Below are 21107 nucleotides of genomic sequence, written 5' to 3'. Positions count from 1 at the left end.
ACTAATAAACAAGAAACAATTATAGTATATACGAATAAACAATAAACAAAATTAGTATATATTAATAAACAAAAAATAAATAATAGTGTATACTTATAAACAATAAATACAAATATATATTAATAAACAATAAACAATAATAGTATGTACTAATAAGCAATACACAACAATTGTAAATGCTAATAAACAATACACAATAATAGTACGTACTAGTAAAAAAGAAACAATTATAGTATATACTAATAAACAAAAACCAATAATAGTGCATGTTAACAAATAAATCACAATAATACTATATACTAATAAACAATAAATAATAACAGTGTATATTAATAAACGATGAATAAATAATACTACGTACTTATAAACAATAAATAATAATAATATTATGCACTAATAAACAATAATAGCATATATTAATAAACAATAATAGTATATACTAATAAACAATATACAATAATAATATACATTAATAAACAAGAAATAAATAATACTATAAACTTATAAATAATAAACAATTGCAGTATGTAATAATAAACAATAATAGTATGTACTAATAAACAATAAACAATAATAGTATGTACTCATAAACAATAATAGTATATACTAATAAACAATAGTTTAGAAAGGCATAGGGGATAACGGGATGGACTACGTGAGGGTTACCAACATTTTAAGTGAAATTTATTTTTGTGAAACAACTAATTCAAACTTGGAACACCTAGGTCGTCAGTCTGTGTTGTTAACCACTTGACCAACACGCCTATAAATATCCTAACATGAGTTCGTGTAAATTATCCTTGACGATGGATCTAGACTGATCAGAAGGTACTTGGCTCACAATAACTATGACTGCTAGATTAGGAAGAAAATATCCGGGCTGGTGCATCTACTGACACTCTATCTCTCTTAAGGTCCAAAAAGTGTCTCAAATTTAATAGGTCCTGCACTGTCGGCCAAGCTTCAAGCTCTGTCTCATCATCGTAATGTTGCATCCCTGTCTCTATTTTACAAGTACTTTAATAGAATATGCTCGGATGAACTCATAGCACTGTGCCCCATCGACGTACATAATCCCGACCAACACTAAAGCAGCAAAATCCCACCCTTTCACTAGTCAGGTTCTTCCATATTTTGATAGTTTATTCCATCGGACTGTTGAATTTTGAAATTGTCACCTGTCCCGCTGACTTTATTGATACTCAGAAATTTGAATGTGGCATAAACAGACATCTCGCTACTCAACTCCCCATAATTCCTGTTAGACATAACCAAAATAGTAGCCCCTTACGTTCCAAGAGGACATTGCGCCTGGCTTGAGGTTAAAAGGAGTAAAAAGAAACTAAGTTAAAAGTAAAGTATAAGAATAAAATAAAATGATAAAATAAAATAGAAAAATATGGTAAGTGATCTAAAAAGAAAAATCATAAATTCATAAATTTAAAGAGAAATTGAAAATATTATATATATATATATATATATATATATATATATATATATAGAGAGAGAGAGAGAGAGAGAGAGATTGTGTGACAGACAGACAGAGCATTTTTAAGAGATAATTATCCGCAAGCATATGTTCACAAGCCGGTTAGAACCCAATTGAGGTAAAAGCAAAATATTATACAAAAAATATGCAAAATGAAAAAAATAAATTCTTTTGACATATAGGCAAACCATAAACTAATGTAATATCAATTTAGAGGAAATAATGTAGAGTGCCCAATTACATATGTAAAATCTACATATTCATTTTTAGATATTAAACACCGCAACATTTATTTCAATGTTCGTCGTGTAAATGGCAAATAGCGTAATTTTATTAGAATTACACAAATCTCACTTTCTTTGGTTAAATTAAAAAATATCATGTATACAATTGAAAACAGCCGGTGTCAAAATTTTTCCGCTCCAACAAAGTAATTACTGTATAGCATATCCAAGATTACACTACTATCTGTCTATCTATCTATCTATCTATCTATCTATCTATCTATCTATCTATCTATCTATCTATTCATATCTATGTATATCCATCTACCTATCCATATCTATGTATATCTATCTATCATTCTATCCATCCACCCATCCATCCATCCATCCATCTCTATCTATCTATCTATCTATCTATCTATCTATCTATCTATCTATCTATCTATCTATATCTACGACTATCTATGTATATCCATCTATCTATGCATATCTATGTCTATCTATCTATCATTCTATCTATTCATCCATCCATCCAAGTATTTATCCATATCTATGTCTATCTATCTATCTATCTATCTATCTATCTATCTATCTATCTATCTATCTATCTCTACGAATATCTTATATTCATCTATCCATATCTCTCTCTCTCTCTCTCTCTCTCTCTCTCTCTCTCTCTCTCTCTCTCTCTATATATATATATATATATATATATATATATATATATATATATATATATATATATTTGTGTTGGGACGATTAATCGCAATCAGGAATTGGAAAAATCGGAACTTTTGAGGGTTTAGGAATCGGAGAAATCTGTGCTTATTTCTGATGCCATAAAGATTCCTTTAATTATCTTTTTTCATTTGATTTTGTTTAAAACAAAATCTTCTACTACTAGTAATAATCATAAAAATGAAATCGTTATTAATTTTAACCACCAGGAAAATTAAACTTTCGATATCACCACTTCACATAAGCGTGTTTTTACTTTTGAGAAAATATGTGCAAATTTAACACGTTATTACGGTAATCGGGAAAATAACAACAGTAAAAACCATAACCTAGATTTAAAACACGTCAAGAAACTAAATATCCAGGCTAAATAGAGCACACACAAAGGAACAGGTCAACCAGAGGTCAAACAGGCCTTTGTCCGATAAATGCATGTTCATTGGCTGATAGGAAGGGCACGGTGCATACTAGAAAGCTGATTGGCTAACTAAAATCTCAATAGAATGGTATAAAAGCGACAGACAACCACAAAATTCGCGCATAAGCCTGAAGAGTCCTAGAGTGGATGAAACGCGGAATATTCAGTATAGCGTAATCGCCATATATATTTTATAACTTACTATATATATATATTTTTTTTTGTATAATATATACAGGAATTTACATCGGTAGTCGGTACCGACGGTTTCAAGCCCGGTAGTTGAGGACTGCTCTTAATGTCCGCCTCAGGCTGTCTTCAGAGATGAGAGTCGGCTGAAGAGAGCCTGAGGCGGACATTAAGAGCAGTCCTCAACTACCGGGCTTGAAACCGTCGGTACCGACTACCGATGTAAATTCCTGTATATATTATACAAAAAAATATATTGCTTTTATTTCGAGAAAGGTTTTTTTTCCCTAATAATAGAGCACTGTATGGGATTTCTTTTTCTACAAAAAGTACAAGTATATATATATATATATATATATATATATATATATATATATATATATATAGGCGCTGATAGTGCCCATTAGTGGAGTTAGGAGGTTGGATATTGCACGAGCAATTTTGTTTGTTGCACTACCAATGCCAGAGATTATGGAGCGCATATGGATATCTAGTTTGTGAGTTATGGGGTTATCATATAATGAAGAAATATTGGGATAGTATTCAATGTATGATGTCCAAGTTATGTTATTTTTATAAATTTTTTTTTAAAGATTTGTTGAAAGTCTCAATAGTTCTGTTTACTGTCTCAAAATCAGTGTTGGTATATGTGCCTCTGTTCGCCAAAAGTGTAGACTTTTTGCAGATATGTGTCTTTTTCCATTATTACTATACTGCCATTATTATCAGCTGGTGATATAATTATGTATTTGTTATTCGCTAGGCGTTTCAAGGCATCTAGGCATATCTTTGGTAGTACAATTTCATAGGGCTGAGTAACTACAACTTAAATAACACACTGTATAGAAATCTTTTTTAAAATCTGTGTTTTCATGTCAAAATTGTGTTGGTGGTAATATTCGAATGTAGCCAGTTCTGAATTTTAGTTAAAAACTGAGGGCTTCAATTTCGATGTTTAAGAGTTTTTTTTTTAGTGGTAAGATTTTGTATTAGATCCGGGAGTCCTATGGTTCTCCATTTGCTGTTTGAGATTAATTTTGTAAGTTTTAAAATATGGTGGGTTTGGAATATTTGAACTGACTTTATATTATTATTATCGTTGCGTGATTCTGTTGTAGGTCGATAACTAATGTTCGGACTTCATAGAATAAATAGGAACATTGCTGTTTTCAAAGATCTAAGAGATATAAGAAACAGCAGTTCTCTGAATGCATTATTCTCCCATTCATTGCAGCATTAATAACACTTTTGACTTTAACAAGCATTAATAGTAAATTTTTTTCAAATAAACCGTGACCGAGACTTCTTGAATCAGCGTTTATCGCAAAATTATCGCAATTAAACAACGTGCAGGTTTCTATAATTTATCGCCATTATTAAGTAAACTCCTATTAAAAGAACATAATTTAATCTTAGACACAGATTAACCCTCTCACACCATAGAAAACACCACCCAAAATAATTAATACATATTATAAGTCAATAAATTACATAACACAATACACTCATTTCATTTCAGTGACACATCTATATTTGAATTATAACAGCCATATTTATTCCAATAAAAATATAAATGACATCATATCTTTTTTTAATATATTAACGTTATATATATATATATATATATATATATATATATATATATATATATATATATATATATATATATTAACGTCACCAATATGACGTTAAAAAATCTTACTCTCTTTCACAACGCTATAACTTATTAAAATTTTCAAAACAGTCATACTTTTCATTACAACAAATATATTTTCAAATGTGGTACTTGTATTTTACTTTCTTTCAAGTCATTCATCGAAAAGAAGTCTCACAATAAAGAAGAAACGTTGATGGACGCGTGACTTGGTTTGTTCCCTTCTTATCTTTCTATCTCGTCGGAACACTAGTTCCATTATTATTATCATATACATTTATTTGCATGTGTGTATGTATATACTGATATTTTATACTGATATTATATATATATATATATAAATATATTTTTTAGTTTCAATATTTATTTTAATATTGCTTAATTAATGTAGCGATCAATCGTAGTGTAATAATTTTACATATTAAAAAAAGGATGGTTGCGTCCAAGAAAAGTCTGCATATCCTAATCTGTATGTAAAATAAAAATAAAATAAAATTCCAAACAACATAATTTTTATACACTGTGAAATTTACTTTATGTATAAAAACAAAGGTTTTCGAGAGTGCTAAAAACGAAAACAACAGTTAAAAATCTCAGAAAACGAGTAATTTCGATGATATAAATAAATTATAATTTAAAAGTGGGGGATAACTTTTCTATATTAATTTAACATAAAATAAACACCCACGTTATACCCAAGGGGGCTAAAAAGTAGATGCTCATTTTACGTTTAATTAACGGCAAATGTCACATAGCCCACTACACAATTCAGGTCATTAACTTTCCAACGAACCTTCATGCGTTAAATTCTAATCAATAGTCGGCAAGATTCCGTACTTAAAAAATTACCCCAAAAGTGGTATATATATATCTCTCTCTCTCTTTCTCTCTCTCTCTCTATATATATATATATATATACATATATATATATGTACACATATATACACACATATATATACATATATATACATATACACATATATATATACATACATATACACACACATATATACATATATATACACACACACACATATATATATATACGCGCACACACATATATACACGCACATATATATACACACATATATGTATATATATATATATATATATATATATATATATATATATATATATATATTTGAAATTGGTATTTTAGTTTTTTCATTCAATCAAATATTATTAAATGCCACGGAAACGCTTTGCTTTATGATTTTTTTTCGATTTTCCGTATCTTTTTTTTATCAAAATAAAAAATATTATTAAAAGTTCCATAGTTGTTGCTGTCACGAGCGCTTTCGATTCGTCCCCGAATCATCATCAGGTGTTGAAGTAAAAGTCCGAATGAGCGAAAATGAGAATTAAAAGTGAATACTATAATGTAGAGTAAACGGCGATAAGTTAAAATATATAGTCTATGAAAAGTCGACTAAAAATAAAAGTCGATTAAAAATTCAAGTATTAAAATCAGCAAGTTCGTGGACACCGTTAACAAAGTCCGTCCAATATGAACTATGCAAGACATTTTAGAATTTTACTGCTTTTCTAGAATGCGATATCATTTATAGTGGGTTGAAGGGGTCTAATATATGACGCTTCAAGAATTTTTAATTTTTTAATATTATTTTCCTGTTGTATAATTTTTATGTTGTCAACGAGGACCTTTCTAAGATTGGAGGGGGAAGAATTATGTTCTTTTATCAAATGTTTATATACAGGACTAGTATCATTTAGATGCATGGTTATTCGCCGGGACAACGTTGTCGTTGTATGCCCAATGTATGTATTATTTTCGGAGTTACATTTTCCCGTAGAACATTTAAATTTATACACTATATTTGTTTGTTCCAACGTTTTTATAGCCGGTAAAGAGTTGTTTCTAACCACAAGGTTTTGTGTTCTAAACTTCTCGTAGTAAATAACAAATTTAATTTAAGAGTTACTGTCAATAGATGTCAGGTATCTACGTATGATATTTTTAATTGCGTTTTCTTCGACTTTGAAGTTCGGTGTCATTTGATTTTGATAAAATATATTAATGGGTTTGTATTGCACTATTGGCTAATATTATTATTAGGGGTTTCAACGGATTTAAGTATTCGTTTTATTTGTTCATCAACAATGTAAGTAGAAAAATGATTGTGGGTGAGTACTTGTTTAATATTTTTTATTTTCAATTAGGAATGCTTTTTTGTGGATCATATCATATATATTTTCATACGAGAAAGATCAAACAGAAAATCGAAAAATAAAAAAAAGAATATATATAAGCAAAGCGTCTCCATTGCATTTAATAATATTTGCTTGAATATATGTATATATATATATATATATATATATATATATATATATATATATATATATATATATATACTCGTAGCAAAATTGAATATTGGAATGCTCAGATCTTTAGTTCTATGGGATGAAACTACATGACACTTTGCAAGCTTTTTGAAGATTATAGTACTATTTTATGGCTGAAATTTTATGACAATTGGTAAAAAGAACCTATATTTTCAAACCAATAAAATATGCCCAAATTTGCCTACATTGGCTTATACAGAGTTCTAGCAGGCCAGCTTTAGTTTCGCTTCTTCTGTTGTCTCCTGTGTTGTCTTGCCAAGCCACTAATATATATATATATATATATATATGTATATATATATATACACATACATACATATATATACATACATATATACATACATACATATATATACATGCATATATATATGCATATATATACATACATACATATATATATAAATACACATATATATACACACATATATATATATACATATATACATGATGATTGCAACGTCTTGTCAGACGAGTGCCACTCCCTCAGACATTTAAAATCCATGAGCCCAAATGTCTCAGGGAGTATCTATACAAATATGATGTTACAGAGTCTTAGTTTTGTACGACAGCTAAGTCTCTCTCTCGGTTCAAAATGTTGAGATCCAGCAACAAGCAAGAGAAAGATAGCCAGCAACAAATTAAACTGCAGACCAGCTTAATGCGGGTACTGGTCTTCCGCTTTATGGTTTTTTAAATCAGAGATTTGCTTCTCCTAGAAAGGTTGCCTTCACCACGGCTTACGGGAGCCCTCTCTACCCCAATACACACACACACACACACACACACACACACACACACACACACACACACACACACACAAATATACACGGTGCTAGCTGGCCGTTGACCCAGAAAAAGAGTTCATTCGCCCTTTATACATACATACATACATATATATATATACATATACATATACATATACATATATATACATACATATATATACATATATACATACATATATATACATATATATACATATATATACATACATATATACATATATATAGATACATATATGCATATATATACATACATATATATACATACATATATATATGCATATATATACATACATATATACATACATACATATATATATACATATATATATATGCATACATATATATGCATACATATATATACATATATATATGCATACATATATATACATATATATACGTACATATATATATGCATACATATATATATACATATATATACATGCATATATATACAAACGTATATATATACATATATATACATATATATATATATATACATACATATGTATATACATACAGTAACCTATAAAACTATAGTATTAGGCCGTAAAGTATGTTCAAATATATTTTAATTCATGCAGATTTCGTATTAATTATTATAGAGCCATAGATTATTATGTTGTACTCTATGTATAATAGTTATTTCAAAAAACAAAAATATGACTTGGGTGCATCAGCTAGAATCGATACTAATACAGGTTTTGACCTTAGTCGTTAAGTTTGAAATGTTTGCTAGAAATAACTTCATGGTGTAAAAAATTTGACTTTTAGTATGATACTAGATGAATGGTAAAGAAAACATTTAAAACTCGTTTTCTTGCAAATCAAGTTGTTCATCATGAAAACAAAACAGTATTTTATTTTATGGCTCTGAAGCAATCTTGATCAGACACACACTCCCTTAATTAAACAATCCTGAGAATTGTCAAGATTTTGCTTCAGATGCTTTTTTTTTTGCTTACGTATTTTTTTTTTTTACTAAAATTAACTTTGACTTTGTTTTTCGTCTTTACCATAAAAAATGTGTATAATATATATCCAAATCCAATTTTCACACACACACACACACACACACACACACACACACACACACACACACACACACACACACACACACACACACACACACACACACACACACACGAAACTGATTTGAATATAATTTGTCAGATGTGTGTTACGAAACAAAAAATGTCCATTAAATATATTTAGTAAGTATGCCGATTCATGCTGAGTGTTTCATTATCATTTTAAGCGAAGAGAGATGTTCGGACATTTTGATTTTGAAAAGGTAAAAACTAAAAAAAAAAAAAAATGAGACGCGCATTTAATTCAAACGCATCCTATTCGACCGCCAGGATTAAAAAAAAATCTTATCTGTTTTGTCTAAGCAAGCCATAACAAATCTGATGAAAAAACAAATCTCGTGCCTAATCATCCAAAAAGAAAGTTTTAAAATAGTAAGAAAAAACTTTTAGTTTAAGATGTCACATATAACATGTCTATTGTAATCAATCTACTTATATATTGTTTATCACACACACACACACACACACACACACACACACACACACACACACACACACACACATATGTGTATGTGCGTGTGTGTGTATGTATGTATGTGTGTATTTATGCACCCACGTGTTTGAAAATATGAATGTAAAATATATTTTTTCCATTTATGCATATTTATATATATCCATACTCTTGTGAATTTATTTTTTGTGTGTGTATTGATGTACATATTATGAACCTTTTTTTCTATTTATTTAAAAAGAAAATACAACTTTGTTATAAATGGGTCGTGGAATTGCATTCGTTTACAAAAGATCTAGCTAATTTGCATATTCTTTTAAACCCTCATTTTAATTAATTCCCTATTAGTTTTTTCGGTTTTCTTATGAGATGATCATCTTTGTATCACGTGTAATTATATTCATACAGATATTCTACATGATTTATAATTGCGTAATATTTGCATAACAAGGTTATTGTAAACAAAAACCCCTTTCTCTCTATCTCACTCTCTCTTTCTCTCTCTCTCTATATATATAGTCATCCACATGCAGTACTGTTTCGCTGTTTCACAGCTCATCAGTGCGGCTAGACAGGTTTCAAGCCAGGATCGAAACCCGACCGCCCAAATGACAGTCAAGTTTTTTCACCATTGATCTATACGGCTGATGCTGCATGGGTAATGAATTAACGATGTTTTCACATCGTCCAATATATATATATATATATATATATATATATATTGTTTTAAAAAATTGTCTAACAAACTCTTGTGTAAGTTTTTGGTCTACAAACATGAAACTTCATGTATAGGGTAGTCGATCCCATGCGAAACTTTATGGGTTTTAGTTGGAGAAAATAAAAAAAACAATAGAATTAGCCAGATAAATGTCGAACGACTCATTACGAATATGCATGCGTAACGTAATAGCTATTGGTTTATGTTTTGATTTTTAGCCTTGCAGCAAATGTGTCTTCATAGGTTAGGCATTAACGGCAAAGGAAAAACTAAATCGTAAGCTAAACGTTTTAATTTCGATTCTCGTGGCGCACAAGTCATTTTAAGTTTAAAATCATTACTATATTTTGGGTCTAATATTAATCTCTTTCTATTCTTCTATATAAATAAAATGAACTCATTTTTACCCTCTGAGTTTGACCTTAATAGGATTAAAAATCAAGACATTTCATGCGAATGTATTATGCACGGACTGCAGCACGATATCTCTGGTGTGTTATAGGCCTATTACCTATCCACTTCCTCGATAATCTTAGATCCCTATATTTTTTCTGCTGTGAGTTCACGGCCAAAATCTGTTACAATCAATGGAAGTAGTAAAATCTTTTATCTCTATTAGATTCATACCCCCCGCGGCCACTTAACGCCGTTGCGGATACGCCCACAAGGGAATTTACGAGGAAACACCGGTTTGAGCTTTTAGTTGCTTACATAAAATGGATTGGCATTTTACCGTCGGGTGAAACGCAACTTTCGATTACAGCTCTTCTATTGGTTACTCATGCGATTTTTTATATTTCTTTTATTTTTTTTCCTTTCCCCCCTTTTTTCTCCTTTTTGGTTGGGGGGGGGGGAGGCGGCGAAACGAAGTAACCTTGGATTCCAGGTTTTAGAACAAACTCTACCAGTCAGCCGCCAGCGTTCTTCATATGTTAAAACGATTACTCGATTTAATATTTTATTTAGTGCATTTTTCCATTCTATTATGTTTGCAGTGGTTTTTTACGTGATAATAGGGGGAGAGCTGACTTCTCATTTTCGGATTACTTACTTATTCATTTTTTATTTCTATACATTGAATTTCTGGGAGTTTCATTAGCCCAATTACTACTACGCTATCGATATAGAATCAGACGACATTCCAATTGGTAAAAAGCGACAACAAAGAAAACAATAAAAAAGAAAACAAAACTAAACACATAACAAACCGTTGTACTTACACCTAACAATTATACGGTTAAAATACTTTTCTTTTTGCAGAAAACAAACCAACATTAAAAAAAATCTATTAAACATATTTTCATTATACACGGTCAGTGTTCTGGTTTTATTTTTTGTTTTTTTTCCATTTGTATTTTTTGCATTTTGTTTTGTTTATTGGATTTTATTGCAGAAAACAAACCAACAATAAATAAATAAAAAATAATTAATAAAATACTATAAACATTTCTGCATTTTACACGGTAAGTTTCTTGGGGTTTCCCTTTTTTTCCCTATTTGTATTCTTTCCAGTTCGTTTTGTTTGTTTGTTTGTTTTTTTCCGGTAGTCTGCGGATGACACCGTTGATTGCCAGTCTCGCACGATTAATGCTTTACGGGAATTCACTCGAATTCGGGTCCAATTGTGCAGGACTCCTTCATCTTTTTCCGTTTTCCCCCTTTTTCTTGGGCCCTAAAACCTACAAATGATTTTTTAACACCCTTTCTTACATTTTCCCCCCAGTTTTTGCCATTAATTCTTTCAATTTTACGCGCATAAAACAGACAGATAAAAATAAGATCAAACATATTTGGGTCCTTTTGCTTGCCAGGTGGGGGGGAGTCAAATAAAGTTTAATTTCTTCGTCAGATTGAACACTAACAGAATAAATTCAACATAAATCGTTACCGGTTTATTTCGTTTACAAAATAAAGTCTGCTGGTTGCATTTACAGAAAATTTACTCTCATCATATATTAGCTAATCCAGGGTGGATCTATATATATAAAAGCGAAAGTGTGTGTGTGTGTGTATGTGTATGTGTGTGTGTGTTCGCTTGCTTCTTCTTGTGCATGTCCGCGAATGATTTGGGTTGCAAAACTATGTCAGACTTCCTCGCACCTGTTTATCTCGCTTCATAAACATTCATATAACGCCCTTATGAGTTCCTCTCCGTCGTGGCCCAGATGGTTAGGTGACTGGCTTTTTTTCCCCTTTCATTTCTATGTTCGCGTTAAGGCTTCGGGGTTCAATCCGACCTTCCGACCAAAACTTTCCTTTTTTCTTTTACACCTCTTTTTAACACACACACACACACACACACACACACACACCTCCAAACACCCGGGCAACGCCGCGTACCTCCCCCCGCTAGTATAATAATAAACTGGAAATCTGCATTAATCAAAATACCATTTTTATGCGTATTTTACGATCGGGCAATGCCGGGCGGCTTCTAGTATATATATATATATATATATATATATATATATATATATATATATATATATATATATATATTCAAAGGAGACATATATTAAGTCCATCTATCTTTTTATTTCTCTCCATGTTTAGTAGCACATATGGAAAATAATCCATAAATCATAAGAGACAGAAAGAAAAAAACATGTATAAATATTTTTTTCTAAACAAAATGCACAAACGATCAATAAACACTAGTTAAGACGACTTTAAATTAAAAAAAAAACTATAAATAGACATACAAAATCGCCCTGAAACAGACTAACAGTAACGAAAACGGATTATATGTTATGGGAGAACACATACACAAAAAAAAAATGACGAACAATTTCACTTGAATGTATTTATTTATTTCACTATTTTTTACCTCTATTATGAGTCTATGCTTAATTTTCGCCCTTGAAGTGTAGATTTGTTTCTATTAGTCGTTTTTTTACGCGAAACGATATGACAAAATCAATTAAACCCGTGTTATACTAATCAGATAATGTTATGTATAGTTTTTAAAATACTTTATATAATCCTCTATCGATTTCTATTGCCAGATTCTATATATATATATATATATATATATATATATATATATATATACTTTTATTTATATATGTGTATATTTAAATAAATGTATAGAGGTACATAATTTAAATACAAATTTAAATATAATGGGCAGAAGTCTCTCGAGAGCTCTTTCAGCTATCATCTCATCAGGAGAAAATCGATAGCGTAAAAATAATACTATGTCGAAAGTACAGGAGAAAATCGATAGCGTAAAAATAATACTATGTCGAAAGTAAAGAGTTCTGACGGGGAACTATTGAATGTGAAAAATATTACGGGGACACTAACATAAAGTTTATTAACATTTAAAAAACGATTAAAATAATAGCACAACGAGGGGAAGAAAAAACAAAAAACAAAAAAACTGGAGAAAAGATTCACAGTTCCCCAAAGAGAAACGATTCATTTTAATGTGCACAAAATCTGTGGAGTTTAGTTTTTGTGATATTATGTACTGTCAGGTTGACAGGGTTTCAATGGGGAGTCCGTTGGCCCCAACTTTAGCGGATATTTTCGTCGGGTACAATGAATCCGTTTTGTTTAATTTTATAACAAAACCCACTGCATATTTAAGATATGTTGACGACACTTTTGCTGTTCTTCCATCGCAAAGTGAAGCGTCGATATTTTTTGATGGGTTGAATTCTTTGCATGGAGCTCTTTCTTAAGTTCACTATGGAAAGTGAGAAGGACAATTCACTTCCCTTCTTGGATGTTCTTGTCGAACGTTCAAGGGGGGCTTTCTCACTACAATTTATAGGAAGCCGACATTTACTGGCCTATATGTGAACTGGTTGTCTTTTGTACCAATTCACGTAAGGTCGGCTTAATTAATACTTTGGTACATAGAGCCCTGATGATTGTTCACCTAACAGATTGGACACCGAACTCGATAAGATCAGGGAAATATTCATCAATAACGGTTACCCTGTTGACCTTATTGATGACTGTATTTTCAAAAAGGTTGCGGATTTTAAATCCCCTAAAAAGTTTGGACCTGTGAAAAGCCCGGTTTATTTAAAATTACCGTGGATTGGGGAAAAGAGTAACAGATTTTCCAAACAGATTCGCAGAAGTATTTATGACTGCTTTTATTCTGTGTCCTTGCGTTTGGTATATACTACGAGACCGGCATTTCCTTCTTTTCGCAAGGATAGTTTGCCTTACATCCAAAATAACAATATTGTATATCAATTCAAATGCCAGTGCGATGCTGGTTATGTTGGGCGAACATCCTTGCATCTTTTGACTCGTATAAATATATACATAAATAGCTACATAGATATAACATAAACTTTCCAACTGCCGAAACCAAAATAATATATTCTTCCTTGATACAGTCTGCGCATTCTGATTGGCTGAAACCTTACAATACTATTATTCCAGATTCCAGTTATTCCGTGCTCTTACGAACGTTTACCAACATTAAAATATGGCTTTGCGACAGAACATATTTTTTCGCCAAGCGAGGCATCGATTTGCAAAAAAAAAAATTATGTTTTTACATAAATTGGAAATACTAATTCATTCGATGTAAAGACACATTACTAAAATGCCACTTCTTTGGATATATATATATATATATATATATATATATATATATATATATATACACTTTAATTTATTCTATATAAGCATTTATATGTCACTACACTCATTCATGAACATGTTTCGGTCAGCCAGTTACAATTAATTAGATACTTTTCAGGTGATATGGCTTATACAAAATAGAGTCTTTAATGAAAATTGGAAGAAACATTGGAAATAAATTTCCCGCACATTTAAATCAAAAGATTAGTCACATGACATTTAAAAATAAAATAAGCCAACGAAGGAAGCAGAAGAGGAAGGATAATTTATAGAAAACAGTCAAGAAAAAATTATAAAAAATAAAAAAACATAATAAAGAATCACAGTAATAAAATTCTAAAAGATAACATAAAACTCTAACCAAAGTAATTAGATTAAAACTTGTACTTGTATAATTAATCTGAACGTCCACTCTACCAAAAATATCTAACAACCTCTGTTCCCCCCCCCAGGCCAATATTAAGGCATATGAAGATCCCGCCATACTATATCGGTCAAACAAGTAATGCATTTAAATAAAGATATACTAGCCATAAATGCTCTTTTGTTAATTCAGATTATAATGATGACATCACCTTCCCTACATTACGGGCAACGTATAAGAAATAACCTAACACCAATTTCAACTGTGGCATTGAAAAAAAAACCCTCTAAAACCTGTCAATTATTAAATTCTCCCATGTTTTCTCTGCCTTAATAAAAAGCTGTTTATTACGAAATTTAAGGATAGGGATAGGCTTTTAAATAATAAAAAAAGAGACATTGATTAATTGCATAGATTAATTATATATATATATATATATATATATCTATATATATCTATATATATATATATATATATATATATATATATATATGTGTGTGTGTGTGTGTGTGTGTGTGTATTTAACTGCCCTAAAAGTTAGAAATAGGAGATCATTTTACTCTAAATTCTGCAATAATTGTTAGTTTTCCTTTTCATTGTTAATCGTCTAAAAAGGTAGAATTTAATTTTTTTATATTTTTGACAGAAGGGGGGATTAATTTATAATGTAGAAGTAATTTTATTATTTAATTGGACGAATTTTAAAACGTTTTTCTGTTACGTATTTTATCCAAGGTTTTAATAAACTCATGAGATTTTCATCTATATTTTTACTTGTGCAAAACAAAAGAAAAATGAAAGAAAAACGAAAAAAAAAATACAGGAATTACTAAAAAAACCCAAACAAACAAAAAATACGACGTGATCAGGTCGACGTCAGAAAAATAAAAAAATAGGAGCTTATTTGAAACGGTTTAAATATTTAAATAATTAACTGTAAACTCTGAGAGGTATCATACAGAGTTTTAGCAACTAGGTGATAAAATAAATTTGAACATTCCGAAGAGTTTCTTAAAGGAATAAGAATAAATGATCCTTAAAATATTTATTTATTACGGCACAATCACGTTGACACACCGGTTCTCGCCAGATCACCGAAGTTAAGCAACGTTGAGCCTGGCCAGTACCAGATGGGTGATGATTTGGGAAGGCTAGGCGCTGTATGTACCTTTTGGAAAGGTTGGACGTGGGGCCAGCACCCTTACCCTGTAAAAAGAACTTCTCGCTACAAAAGCATCTACAAAGTTGTAGATGGCATATGCGCCTCAGAGGCTCAAAGGCTATGGATGGAAAGTATTTATTTTGACATTATTCACCAAGAAAATAATTAAATTAGACCAAGAAAATCAAGGTTAAATCTGCAAATGGGATTCCTCATGTTGTGGGCCAGAATGTTGTGTTAAACAAAGTTCTAATAAATAAATAAATTAATATTTATATGCAATAATTATATATAAATAAATACGTGGTGTATTAAATAAGTTCTCAGACTTTTTTGTACAAGCCTTTTAAATTGTCATAGACTCTTGAAAATTCAGTATGTTATTGCTATACATCTTGTGAGATGACTGACCAATTTTTATGATTTCAGGTTCAAACGAACAGTTACAGCAGGAATTGGAAGACATCCTACTAAAGCCTGATTGTTCCAACTGGTGTATTTCAAAAATGCAATCTGGACGTGGGACACTTTAGAACATCAATATGCAATAAAATTCTATTTTACACTTAGAATAAATTCCAGAGAAACGTATAGAATGCTTCAAGCTTCTTTCGGATCCTCTTGCATAAATCGAGCATCAATCTTTGAGTGGCATAAAAGATAACAAGGAAAGCAAGGAGTCTGTGAGGGATGAGGAGAGGTGTGAGAGGAGTAAGGAAGTCAACACACTAAAGTTGATTTGACACATAAAGAATCTCATGGAAAAGGACCATTGTGTGTGTGTAGAGAAAATAAGTGCACAGTTTGATGTCTGTGTGAGAACTGTACACCCAATTATTCGTGAGGAACTAAAGATGCGAAAGATTTGCGCCAAGTTTGTTCCAAGGATGCCCAGAGAAGCTCAGAAAAAAGACGTTGTCATAACAACAGGAATATTGTCGATCAGATCACGAAGTTCTTGATGTTCTAATGACATACGGTGAAAGCTGGATCTACTCCTATGACCCAAAGACGAAGATATAGAGTTCTCAGTGAAAGCATGCTGGCTATCCCAAATCCAGAAATGACAGAGCGAATCCACCCAGAAACATATCTTTGTTTCTTGACAGAACAAGCATGATCTACATGCACTGGGTTCCCACTGGACAGACACGCAACAAGGAATACTATGTTGCGGTTTTAAGGAAGCTCAATAAGAGATTCTGTCGGAAGAGGCCAGCACTTTTGAAATTTTGTCAGTGGCATTTCCACCAAGACAATGTACCAGTCCACAACTCCATCTTTATCACAGACTATTTGACCAATGTGTCTTCTATAGTCCAGACCTTGCTTACGGTGACTTTTGGTTATCTCTTAAGCTAAGGGAAAACCGTAGAGGCTGTCGTTATGAGGAAAGAGACTGTGGCGAGGGTCACTGACACGCTTACACGAGAGGACTTCCATGGGGTTTTCCAGAAGTTGTTAGAACGGTACAAGTGCATTGCAGCCGGAGGAGATTACTTCAAAGGGGACTTGAGTTTAATGTATGTACTGTCAATAAAAGTTCTCATATGAAAAAGTTTAGTAACTTATTTAAGGCACCTCGTACATTTGTGCTTCTTTCTTTTTAATCGTCAAGAAAAAATAATCTAAAATAATGGGGTTTGGAATTGGAAGAGAGGCTCAATTTTTTCTGATTCCGACATTTCCAAAAGTTGTAATTATTCTGATTCCCGATTTATCGTCCCAACAGTAATATATATATATATATATATATATATATATATATATATATATATATATATATATATATAAAATGTACGTATCTTTTTGCAAAAGATCGATTGACGAATGTCTTTTTTAAGCCAACCTTGGAAAATCAACTAAAGTATATATATATATATATATATATATATATATATATATATATATATATATATATATATATATATATATATATATATATATGTATATATATATATATATATATATATATGTATATATATATATATGTGCTTATGTGTGTTTAGTTTCGTATTTTTCGTACAGCAAAAAAAAAAAAAAAAAAGACGAAGCAGTGTGCAAAATAAGAAAAATTGCGACAAAAATAAGTTATTTCTTTCTAGACAAGTCAGAAGCGTTTATTTCGCATCATTGGCGACATCGACACAATGGAAAAAAGAATTTAAATTTCGCTTTATAAGCAAATTAGCTCAACGGAAGCGCTTGCTTATGCAGAGTTTTGCCATTTTTTTTTTTACATTTCTCACGTCGTATATTCTTAAAACATTGCATTCTGTTTGTTTTCCCAACAGGAAGCGCAATACTTCTATATAATAGACATTGAGATAATAAAGTGAACAAAACGTTTGTAAAGAATATATAAAACTTTTAAATGTATTAAAAGCTTGTTGTTTCAGAAATACCCGATACAATAGAATAAAAAGACAATTGTTTGTAATGTATAAGCATAGAAATGAACGTTTACTCTGAGTCGTAAAAAAATGAACATTCACTTTCAATTATGAAAACCTAGATTGATTATAATGATTATATGGATAACTAGCCTGGGTGTCCGGCGTTGCCTGTGTGTTTGTAGATGTGTATTGAGCAAAAAAAGTGGTAGTAGGCATGCAGGCTCGAACCCGTTACACGAAGGCGGAAAAGAAAGTGGGGAGGGTGTAAGGGTGTTGGTTGGGCAAAAAAAAAAAAAAAAAAGAAAACAAAAGAAAAAAATTGCGAGCGAAAAAATGTAATAGTAGTAGGCAAGCAGGCTCGAACCCGTACTGCAAAGGAGGAAAAAAAGTCTCCCTTTGATATTCTAGAGAGTTACTACACAAAGGTTAGATAGAGTTCCTAAGTAGTAGTGAGGGCAATCCATCTACGGGAAGAAAAACTGATGAAGGAACAAACCAGATAAAAAAGCAGATTATCCCTGTAAGTCAATCAATGTTCTACGGATGCTTCGACTTCATCACAAGCTAGCATGGAAGTAGTAAAGCTTAGAAAACTGTCACGAGAAATACCTAATCAAATAATCAATGGAACGTAATTTCTCATGTTAGTGCGAAATCTGGTCAAACCAAGATAGCGAAATAATTACAAAAATACTAAAGGTCCGAGACTTACTCGAGTATAAATAAAGGTTAAAGAGACCGATTGATATGATAGTCCCTAGAAGAATACCGAAAACAATGGCTGTGGTTGGCAGAAAATTACTTCAAGAGAATTGGTAGCACATTGGATATCTCACATTATACTTGATGAATATACTGGGAAGCAGACCTGTGGCATCACAGGTGAGATGTTCTAGGAAATGAATTTTGTTCACACAAATTTCGTTTACTCTTAGATAACGAGAGAGAGAGAGAGAGTGAGTGAGAGAGAGAGCAAGAGAGTGAGAGAGAGAGAGAGAGAGCGAAAGGGGGGAGAGGTAAATTATTTGCTGTGACCGTAGACAAGTTCTTACTAAGGATATTTGACAAGGAGTTACCAGCGTAGCATCTTGCATGAACATAGCAAAGCAAAATAGAGAGGCTAGCAATGTCTCTTCTGTGTGACAGAAACTGCAGGGAAAGACTATTGTGAAGGCTATTTTGTACTTTAACATGGCAGGAAAGAATCCTGCTAGCGGCATAACCTAAATATGACAGATCTCATAAAGTTCCTGGTTCTTATATATGTAAATGATTGCGTCTGGAGTGAGATACTTTCAAGGGGGGGGGGGTAGTATGATCCAATCACTTTTTTCTTTAACCTTAGCAACTGATTTGGTGGAAGTCTACTAATTCAGGTCTTAGGTGAAAGTTAATTTTTGACGTTTATCAAAAGGAGGGCTTCTCGAAAAAAGAACCATTTATTTTCACTGAGAATTTAAAACCTATATGCCGTACTAAAATGAAATATAATTAGTTTTTAGTTCAATACACACACACATACACACACACACACACACACACACACACACACACACACACACACACACATATATATATATGTACATATATATACATATATATGTACATATATATATATACATATATCTATGTACATATATATACATATATATGTACATATATACATATATATACACATGTATATACATATATATGTATATATATTTACATGTATATACATATATATATGTACATATATATACATTTATATACATGTATATACATATATGTACATGTATATACATTTATGTACATATATACATATATACATGTATATATATGTATACATGTATATACATATATACACATATACATACATATCGACATGTATATATATGTATACATGTATATACATATATACACATGTACATACATATCGACATGTATATATATACATGTACATATATGTGTATATATGTATATATAAATGCATATATATACGTATATATACACATATATATACATATATATACAAACATATATACATATATATACAAACATATATACATATATATACACACATATATATACATAGATGTACACACATATATATATATATATACATATATATGCACACGTATATATACATAGATATACACACATATATGGTTGAATCCAAGTTTAGCGTTACAAATTCCAGAGAATTTTTTGAGGATCGGCACTATTTCCAAACGAATTATTTTGCGCTAAAAAGTATTTTTTGTTTAAAAAAAAATAACCATTGTAAGCACAGAATAAAATATCGAAGCCGGTGATTTTGTTTACTTTATCGACATCATGTAAATTGAAAATAAAAATGTCCGCTTGTCTTCTTCATAAAGTCATTCTTTGGTCTAATTGGTCGATTTTTTTCTTCGAGAGTAACCTGCCCGTTGTCTTTTGGAGAGTGGGAGGGGTCCCTTCTTTATTTATTTATTTAT

Source organism: Euprymna scolopes, chromosome 3 (genome assembly GCF_053919585.1).
Source record: "Euprymna scolopes isolate OS-2025 chromosome 3, ASM5391958v1, whole genome shotgun sequence".
In the NCBI taxonomy this organism is placed as follows: domain Eukaryota; kingdom Metazoa; phylum Mollusca; class Cephalopoda; order Sepiida; family Sepiolidae; genus Euprymna; species Euprymna scolopes.
Note: the sequence above shows the minus strand (reverse complement) of the source record.